The sequence below is a fragment of the Myotis myotis genome, unplaced genomic scaffold (genome assembly GCF_014108235.1).
Source record: "Myotis myotis isolate mMyoMyo1 unplaced genomic scaffold, mMyoMyo1.p scaffold_m19_p_13, whole genome shotgun sequence".
In the NCBI taxonomy this organism is placed as follows: domain Eukaryota; kingdom Metazoa; phylum Chordata; class Mammalia; order Chiroptera; family Vespertilionidae; genus Myotis; species Myotis myotis.
The window spans coordinates 27,649,931-27,658,642 of NW_023416317.1; the positions used below are offsets into that span (position 1 = coordinate 27,649,931).

The 8,712-nt window shown below is 49.2% G+C and overlaps 1 pseudogene; it reads left to right on the forward strand.

Annotated features, from left to right (window-relative positions):
* Positions 1–6,486: 6,486 nt before the first annotated feature.
* Positions 6,487–7,022, forward strand: LOC118668597 (annotated as a pseudogene).
* Positions 7,023–8,712: the final 1,690 nt, after the last annotated feature.

Genomic DNA, 8,712 nt, shown 5'->3' on the forward strand with positions numbered 1-8,712 from the left:
TCTAGCTATATAATCCCTATCATCTGAAAAGTCTTTCTTGATCCCCACGCTGGACTGGACACCCCACTACTGTGCTCACACAGCCCCCATGCTTCCCTCTATGGCACACTTCGCCCCTGTATTTTAATTTCCTATTTACTCTTCATCTTCCCCACTGGACGGTAGCTGTATTGGGACCAGACAAGGTTATACAAAACCTGGAGCACTGGCCAGAGAAGTTGGGCTGGAAGAGGAGGGATTCCATTGTAAGAGAGGGAGCCTTGCAGTAGAAAATGAAAGACAAATAGACCTGCATTCTGGCTGCTTCTGAGAGCTCACTTTAATGGCTAAAGGAAGATTCACTTGATGAACTCTAGGCCTGAAGATGCTTAAAAGATAAATATGTTTGAAACAGAAAAAAGCTGCCCTTCCTACCCTGGATTTGAAAAAATCAAAGTCTTTCTTTTATGTCAGTTTAAAAGATTTATGAGGCCTGCTCCTTGCTGTGTCTCTGGGTAGATGTTCCCTGTGAATGCATTAATGAGTGGTAAAGAAACCTCAAAGGGACGTGGTAAGTATGTGCCACCAGGAACCAGAGCACTGTCTCATTGTGACCCTGGCCAGGTTGGGGACTGATTCCTGGGGCCATCACACAACAAAACTGCCCTTGCATCAAAGCTCTTGCACAGCCTTTATGGGCAGCATTTTGCTATAAATAAGCCCTGAGCTTGGAGTCAGCGGAGACCTGGACATGGGCCTTCAGTGTGCTCGCAACCCCAGATGTGTCATGATCGATTGTGTACAAGTGTCAGGATCTCAACTCAAACTGGCTGAAGTGCAAAAAGGACATGACAGGCTCACAAAACTGCCAAGTTCAGTGGTACATCTGCCTGCAGACCCTACAAGAATCAAGCTTCAACCGAGGCCTGCCGGACCCAGGCTCTCCATCCCTCCACTCTGCCTCCCTCCTCCATCCAGGCTCCCTGCATAAGTACACCCCAAGAATCCCAGGTTTCCATCCTACAAGTTCAGCAACCCTGGAGGCAAAGAGGGGCCTGGCTCACATGAGTTTCAGCACAAATACTGGGACAAATTCTGATTGGCTAATTTGGGGTCATGTGATCACCCCCAAAATAGGAAGGAGGCTTTGGCTCAAGCCTATCATATGGCATGAGAGTCCAGATCCCCAAAGAAAATCACAACAATGCCCCTTTGTGGAAGGGAAGTGCAAACTAGGCCAGCAAAAGTAACAGATGTCCACCACATTGGACAAATCACTGTGCCTACCTAGGACTTGGTTTCCTCATCTATAATACAGGCAATTACAGAGATAATCACCCAGACAATGATATAAAGCTAAAAATTGAAACATCATTTTTAAAGTTGTAGTGACTTAGAATTGATGTCTTACCTGGGTGTGTTCAGGTTTCAAGGATGAAGTAGAGATGTCAGGAAGGACAACCATGCTCCCCCAAATCCCACAGAAACAAACCTAGCCTGGATGGTGATTTCAAGGGCCAAATGGTGTATGGCCTCCTCTTCACCTGCTGCCCATGCCTCCCGTGGGCTCTGCCACCAACTCAGGGCCTCTGGGCCTAGAGGAGTGGTTCTCACTGGGGTGATTTTTGTGCCCCCAGACATTCAGTCATGTCTAAAGATATTTTTGATTGTCACAATGTGTAAGGGATGGAAGGGGAATACTTCTGGCATTCAGTAAGTAGTAGCCAACTATCTAGATATGTTGATGCTGCTAAATATCCTATAGTGCATAGCAAAATCTCCCATGACAAGATGGTCTGTCCCACAATGTCAATAGTGCTGAGATCGGGGAACACAGGTCTAGTGAGACCAGTTCTGGAGCACCTGCTGTATTCACTTAGCTTTCCCTCTGTGGAGGTGTGAATCAGCTTACACAGAAACACAGTCAAGGAAAGTAACTGTGGCTATGGCTGCTGTGTGAAGAAAGACCTGAAGATGGGCATGAGAGGAGGGGCAGGGAGACCAGTTAGGATGTCGTTACCATAGTCCAAGTAGGAGCAGTACTGGCTTCCTTGCTGTGTGACCTGTGCAGGCACACAGGGCCTCATGCTTGGAAAGGCTTGTGCTTGGTTTAATGCTCTGGTGTCACTGTCTTGAAATTCTCAGTACTTGCTGAACAAGGGGACCAGCATTTTCATTTCACACTGGGTTCTGGGTGAGAGCTAATAGGGGTCTGTACCAGGGCAGTGACCATGAGAACAGAAGGGTCACCCTTCTCAATGAGAAAGCACTGCCCACTTTTTCAGCTCCCCAAAGTCCTGGGCACTAGCCTAGGACAGGGGCTGAGGTTGCAGGGAATTGATGGTTGCAGGTCTCGTACAAAACATGGTTGACTGAGTGAAGGGGTCCAGCGGCTAAAGAGAAATGCACAGCCTTCCTCTAGTCCAGTGGTTCTCAACCTTCTGGCCCTTTAAATACAGTTCCTCATGTTGTGACCCAACCATAAAATTATTTTCGTTGCTACTTCATAGCTGTAATGTTGCTACTGTTATGAATTGTCATGTAAATATCTGATATGCAGGATGGTCTTAGGCGACCCCTGTGAAAGGGTTGTTCGACTGCCAAAGGGGTCACGACCCACAGGTTGAGAACCGCTGCCCTAGTCAAACTGGAATGAGACTCTCAAACAAAACACGGCGGTTCTCACCCACGTGGCATGCTTTGGGGGAGAGAGAGAAAGAACTTGTGCAGCACCTGAAAGCAATGAGAAGGCATTTAGGGGTCTCACATCAAAACATAGGAACACATTTCTCCCCAGGGGCCGTAGGCTGGGTCAGTTATCTTGCAGGCAGACTGGAGGCCAGGACCTGGGTGGGGTCAACCACCTCAAGTTTTCCAGGAAGCCCACCCAGCAGTCATGAGTACAGACAGAATCAAGGGCATTTGAGTACCCGTTCACTCCATTGCTATGAGCTCTGTGACTCTGAGTAGTTCACTTAACCTCTCTGAACCCCCATTTCAGACGAAAAACCAATAGCACTGATTGCATGATGGCCTGGCTGAGTCAAGTGAGATATTGTGCTTGTAAAACCCTCAGCAGGGTGCTATCTGCTTATCATCCTTAAGCCTTAGTCCCCTCCGCCATGAAGTAGGGTGATAACGTACCCCTATGTCACTGGGTGGCTGTGAGGGTTAAAGCAGATGATTCACAGGATAAGTATCTGGTGTGTTTGTTCTAGTTGTCCTCACTGTTGTTTAGGCTTCTAGACTCAGAACCACGTGCCCTGACACTGATCTCTGTGATGAAGCTGCCCCGTGGGGAGAATCCCACCTCCAGCCCAGGCCCTGAAGGAAGCTGTGTCCCTCCATCTATGTCTCTGTCGGAGGAGACACAATTCCCCTGAGATTTCCCTTGGTGACACCCACAGTAACCCTTGGCCCATATTCATAACCCTCTCCTTGACAGCGCGATCGGCGCCCCTGACTGTAGTATTTGGGGTTTGGTGTGTATGTGTGTATATCCTTGGGTTGGGGAGAGATTTTCTCTAAGTGGCCAAGGGGCGATCACATTCTTCCCTGCAACTTCTGTCACCAGCAGACGAAACGAACTCCAAGGGAACACATGCTCTCTCTTCCTCTCTCACTCCCACAGGGACCTGCAGGATTACCGACCTCTCCCTTCCTCTCGGACATGGACCATCTTAAATGTGTTTATGAAACTGTACTAAGTCATGTGAAATAACCAACTGCCCTCCGGCAGCTGCAGCGGTCATTATTGAACTGAGAAGGCATTTTCCAAATGTTCTCACCAGGGAAATAGGAACATTTGAATTGTGGCAGGAAGGAGACAGAGATGGAGGAGCGGCCTCAGAGTCCTCCACCCCGGCTCTTCCTGAGTTGCTGAGGCCCAGCCTCAGAGAAGGGCCTGGAAACCACCTGGCCACATGATCATTGACAATGGCTTCAACAACAGCCATCAGCTTTGAAGACCTACTGTGTGCTGGGCACCATGCCACATCGAAAGTACCCTAGTTAAATGGGATCCTGTAACAGTCCCTTAGTTGAGTGAAGCTGAGAGAGCAAAGGTTGTGGAGGTAAACAGCCTGAGTTAGAGTTGCTGCTCTGCCTTCATCACCTGGGGGAGCTTAGGCAGGTCACTTAAGCCCCAGAGACTCCGTTTCTTCACCCATAGAAGAGGGATGGTGGCACCTCCTGAAGCATGTGAGATACTGGCTCTCATGGTTTGTGGGAGTTGATCGTCCACTTCTCTTCCCAACTCTATTCAGTAACATCAAGTTGACAGCTTGAAATTATCCACAGTGAGAATATTTACACCCCAGAAATTGGCAAACAACAAATCAAGGCTGCTCTTTTCAGGGAGCCAGTTGTTAAACATCTGCCAGCACACCACTGCGTGCCTCATATACTCAAAGACTAAGGGAAATAACGTCTTTACAGCTCTTTGCACAGTGCTTGGCATATGAGTGCTCAAGAGTTGATCACTATAAATACAATTCACACATTTGTATGATGAAACTGATGCTCAGAGCAGTTGCATAACCTGCCCTTGGCCGCAGAACCAATGTGTGGCAGGGACAGTCTGGTTCTATCCGGTACCACTGCCTTTCCCACCACTCTGCACAGCCTCTCAGACGGAGACACAAACAATAGTGGCAGAGAGAGAGAGGAGGAAACCATGTTGAACAATTCGATGACTTTTGGGTAGAAAGGCAGGGGTGGTGTGGAAAGAGATCTGAGCAGGTCGAGGAGATAATGGGACTCAGAAAGACCAGGGGATCACTCCAGGCTGGGAATGACATGAGCAGAGGCACAAGATAGGAATGGTGTGGCCCAAGGGCAGAGTGAGGGGCCCATATGTCTTCCCACTCCTGCAGCAAGGACGCAACCTAAGCCAAACGCAGAGCCATTGACAGTTCTCTTAATGTTGGCAAGGCTATTTGCACTGCTCTCCACTTAGCAAGGCTGTCCTCCTAAAAGCCACTACAATGTCTCAATGTCTCCTCCTTCTCAAAGTCTCTCAAACAGCTCCAATTGTTCCAAACTGCTCTGCCATGTTTCACATTGCACCATTTGGTTAGAATATGCTTAAAATGAAATATTATCCCATTATAATGTAATAGTAAGTAGTAACTTCTTAAAAATAAAGTCCATTGTACTTAGCCATCGGAGTACAATTATGGAGCATCGTGATCACAGTGTTTAATACTCCCAGTGAGATGGGTATCATCATACCCATTTGACAGATGGGGAAAATCGGGACTCAGAAAGATTCAGCGGCTTGCCCAAAGAACCTTAACTGAAAGGCACCTGTGTCAGGGCTCAAACCCAAGTCTGTCTGGCACCAAAGTTCCAATTCTTCACGCCACTTCCCTGTGGCTGTTTTACTGCACCTTCGCTTCCTGGTGCCAGCCTCTGCTGCTGTTTTCCCCCAGAAAACCTGCAAAGGACCCAGAATGCACGTTCTGATCAAGTGTTGCTCAAACAAACAGCTGCTTCTGGGAGGCACCCACCTGCAGAGTCACCCACCTGCAGAGTCCCCCACCTGCAGAGTCCCCCAGCACAAGACACTGCTGATGAGAGCTCACAGCACCTGCTGCGCTTGCTGCATTGGGAGTGATTTAGTGGACCTGGGAGCAGTGTGATCCCAAACACTGCCAGCCCCGAGCAGCAGGCCCCGTGATTTGGAGCAATGGCTGCTAAGACCTACCGGGAGATGCATGCAAGCCAGGCAGCCGGGCCAGGGGCAGGCGTCCCAGGGGCAGGTGTCCCAGACTTGCTTCTGCAGTCGCTCCAGATAAACAATCAGAGGGCGAGGGCTGAGAGCTAATGAGCAGATGCCCACAGGCTCCTCCCATCACCAGGCAGCTGGGCCTAATGAAAAACCCACGTGCCCAGAATCGGGAGCGGGGTTCTCTTCCTGACTACTAACGCTGGTGAGCGACCTTGAGCAAGGCCCAGGTCTCAGGCTCCCCGGCTGTCCAGTGGGGAGAATAGGACCCACCTGATCAACCTCTTGTAACAACACTGGTCATTGTCTACAGGGCCTTTCTCAACTCAGGTCTTTTAGGAAACATCTGATTACTCCAGGCCAATGGTCTCTCGCATCTCTGAACTGCTAACGAATTTGCTCAAATATTCTGGTTATAAACATAAAATGTGATCATTGCAGAAAATCTGGAAAATACGTAAAAGGAAAAATTTTAAATGACACATAATCTCACCATTGATAAATATGTACTTTTAACATTTTCTATCTATCATGTTATACATATATGTAGATTATTTAGAGAAATCTCTACAGTTTTGCATTTTAATGTAATGCTATATCAGAAGAATTTTGTGTCATTAAAATCATCTTTGGAGGTGTAAGTGCTGAGCTCGGGTGAGCTGGCTCCACCTGTCTTATCTCAGCGGCCGCCTGCAGGCAGATCAGAAGCCATCGGCTTCCCCGGGGCAGGCCAGACCGCAGACGACACTCTCACCACAGGACCAAGCACACCAGGCACCATGGGACAGTGTGGGTCAGCCCATGCTGAGGATGCCCAGGAATTCGGGGACATGGAGAGGGCCGCTGAGACCCTCATCAGGAACCCCCTCCAGCACTCGGTGGAGGGTGGAAGGAGAAGCTGACCAACTCTGGGCTACGGGATCCAGCCGCTGCCCCACCTCCTGCCGAGCACATGGGCTGGGAGAGAGAAGCACCAACTGGCCGCTGTCATGACTCTGAGCTGGCGTTTGGGAGTTTCTGGGAGCTGATTGGAGAAGCAGCCAAGAGCGTGAAGCTGGAGAGCCCTGTCCGGGGGAGCCAAGGACCTTCCCCTGGGGTTCTTGGTGGGATGCTGGGAAAGGGGGCCTTAGAGACTGTGGGCCTGGAGAGAAAACTCCTCTTTTCCATCACCATGCTGGTTCCCAGCCCACACCTGTCTCAGCTCTGCAAGGTTCCGGTTCATAACGGCCCTTCCCCGGGCTCTCTGCACTTCATCCCTGGGAGCTCTGTGGAGCCCATGGGTCCAGGGATCCCCACTACAGGGAGGCTCAGGTAGCAGGTTGTGTCCAGGGATGGTTGTGGAGGAGTAAGGATGACGTAAGGGCCACACCATTTGGTAGTGTGTGCAGGGCAGAGAGAAGCTGAGCTATGGGAAATGATTCGAAACGGGCTGGGAATAGGGCTGGCTATTTGGTATTAAGAAAGGTCTCTAAGAACCTAGCCCTCCTTATCTCTTCCCTAATCCAAACTAACTATCTGTCCAATGCTATCTCTTCCCACCTCCAGCTCTGCCCCAGCCTCCTCCCAGGACTGACCTTGGGCTTGTCAGGGGAGGTGGGCGAGAGGTGGGGGACAGGCTAAGGAGGGTGTGACCTTGGGAGTGAGAGGACCAGCTGGGTGCTTGGGCATTTTAAGGATGACAGTTGTTTTGGCTCTGGCCAGTGTAGCTCAGTTGGTAGGAGTGTCATCCTGTACACTGAAAGGTCGTGAGTTCAATTCCCGGTCAGGACACATGCCTAAGTTGTGGGTTTGTTTCTGGTGCATGCAGGAAGCCACTGATCAATGTTTCTCTCTTCTCTTCTCTTCTCTTCTCTTCTCTTCTCTTCTCTTCTCTTCTCTTCTCTTCTCTTCTCTTCTCTCTCCTCTCCTCTCCTCTCCTCTCCTCTCCTCTCCTCTCCTCTCCTCTCCTCTCCTCTCCTCTCCTCTCTTCTCTTCTCTTCTCTTCTCTTCTCTTCTCTCCCTCCCCCCTCTCTCAAAATCAATGAAAATATCCTCAGGTAAGGATAAAAAATGAATGACGGTTGTTTTTGGTTAATAAATAATGAAAAAGTGAAAAAAAATTCTTTGGAAGCATCATTTTTCTGGTCTTTAAAATATTCCACTGTATGCAAGGGTAGATCTACTTAATCCTTCCCCTGCTGTTGAACATTTAAAAGGCTTCCAATATTCTGATATCATAAATTGTATTGTGTGAACATCTTTGTTCATAAGGCGTGTTCTAGTTCGCTTCTGATCATTCTCTTAGACATATTTCTAGAAACAAAGCCATCTGGTCAAAGGGTAGCAGCATTTGAAGGCTCTTACGGCACACAGAAATGTCCGGCAATGTTGATTCTCATCGGCGAGGTGGGACAGAGCCCACCTCCCACCGCCTTTCCATCGCTTCATGATTTTCCTTTTTAAACATCTTAGTGTTCTGATCCAGATTAAATGGATTCTCATGGCTGCTTTGTTCATATTTTTAAAAACTCCTTGTTAGGTGTTCTGTTCATTTTCTCAGTGGGTTTCATTCTTTGCAGATGTGTGTGTTGGCTTGTTTTCCGATGTATCAACCTGTATCTTATATCTGATAGGAGAGACAAGGCCTGGGCCCACCGTGGTGAAGCGAACCAAAATCCCTTCTCTGTCCCTTGCTTACAGGTTTCAATATGCTCCCATCACTTTTCCACCTCGGCTGTCTGCCCTGTGGCTGTGTCTGGCATCTCCTTGGCTGGAGGACCTCAGAGACCTTCAGGCCAGCGTCACACACCAGGGCTTGGCAGCCCCGATGGAGTGTTATGCTGGCTTCTCAAGCTTCTTCCCCACTAGACAGTAAGCTCCACGAGGGACTCTGTATCCTTGGCCCAAAATACAATGGCCAACCCCCAACTCCAACCAGAAGTGCCACTTAGAGGTGTATATCCTTCCTCATTCCCCAGTCGCTCCTGCCAGAATGTGCAATAAGGGGGAGGGGCTGGCAAGAAGGG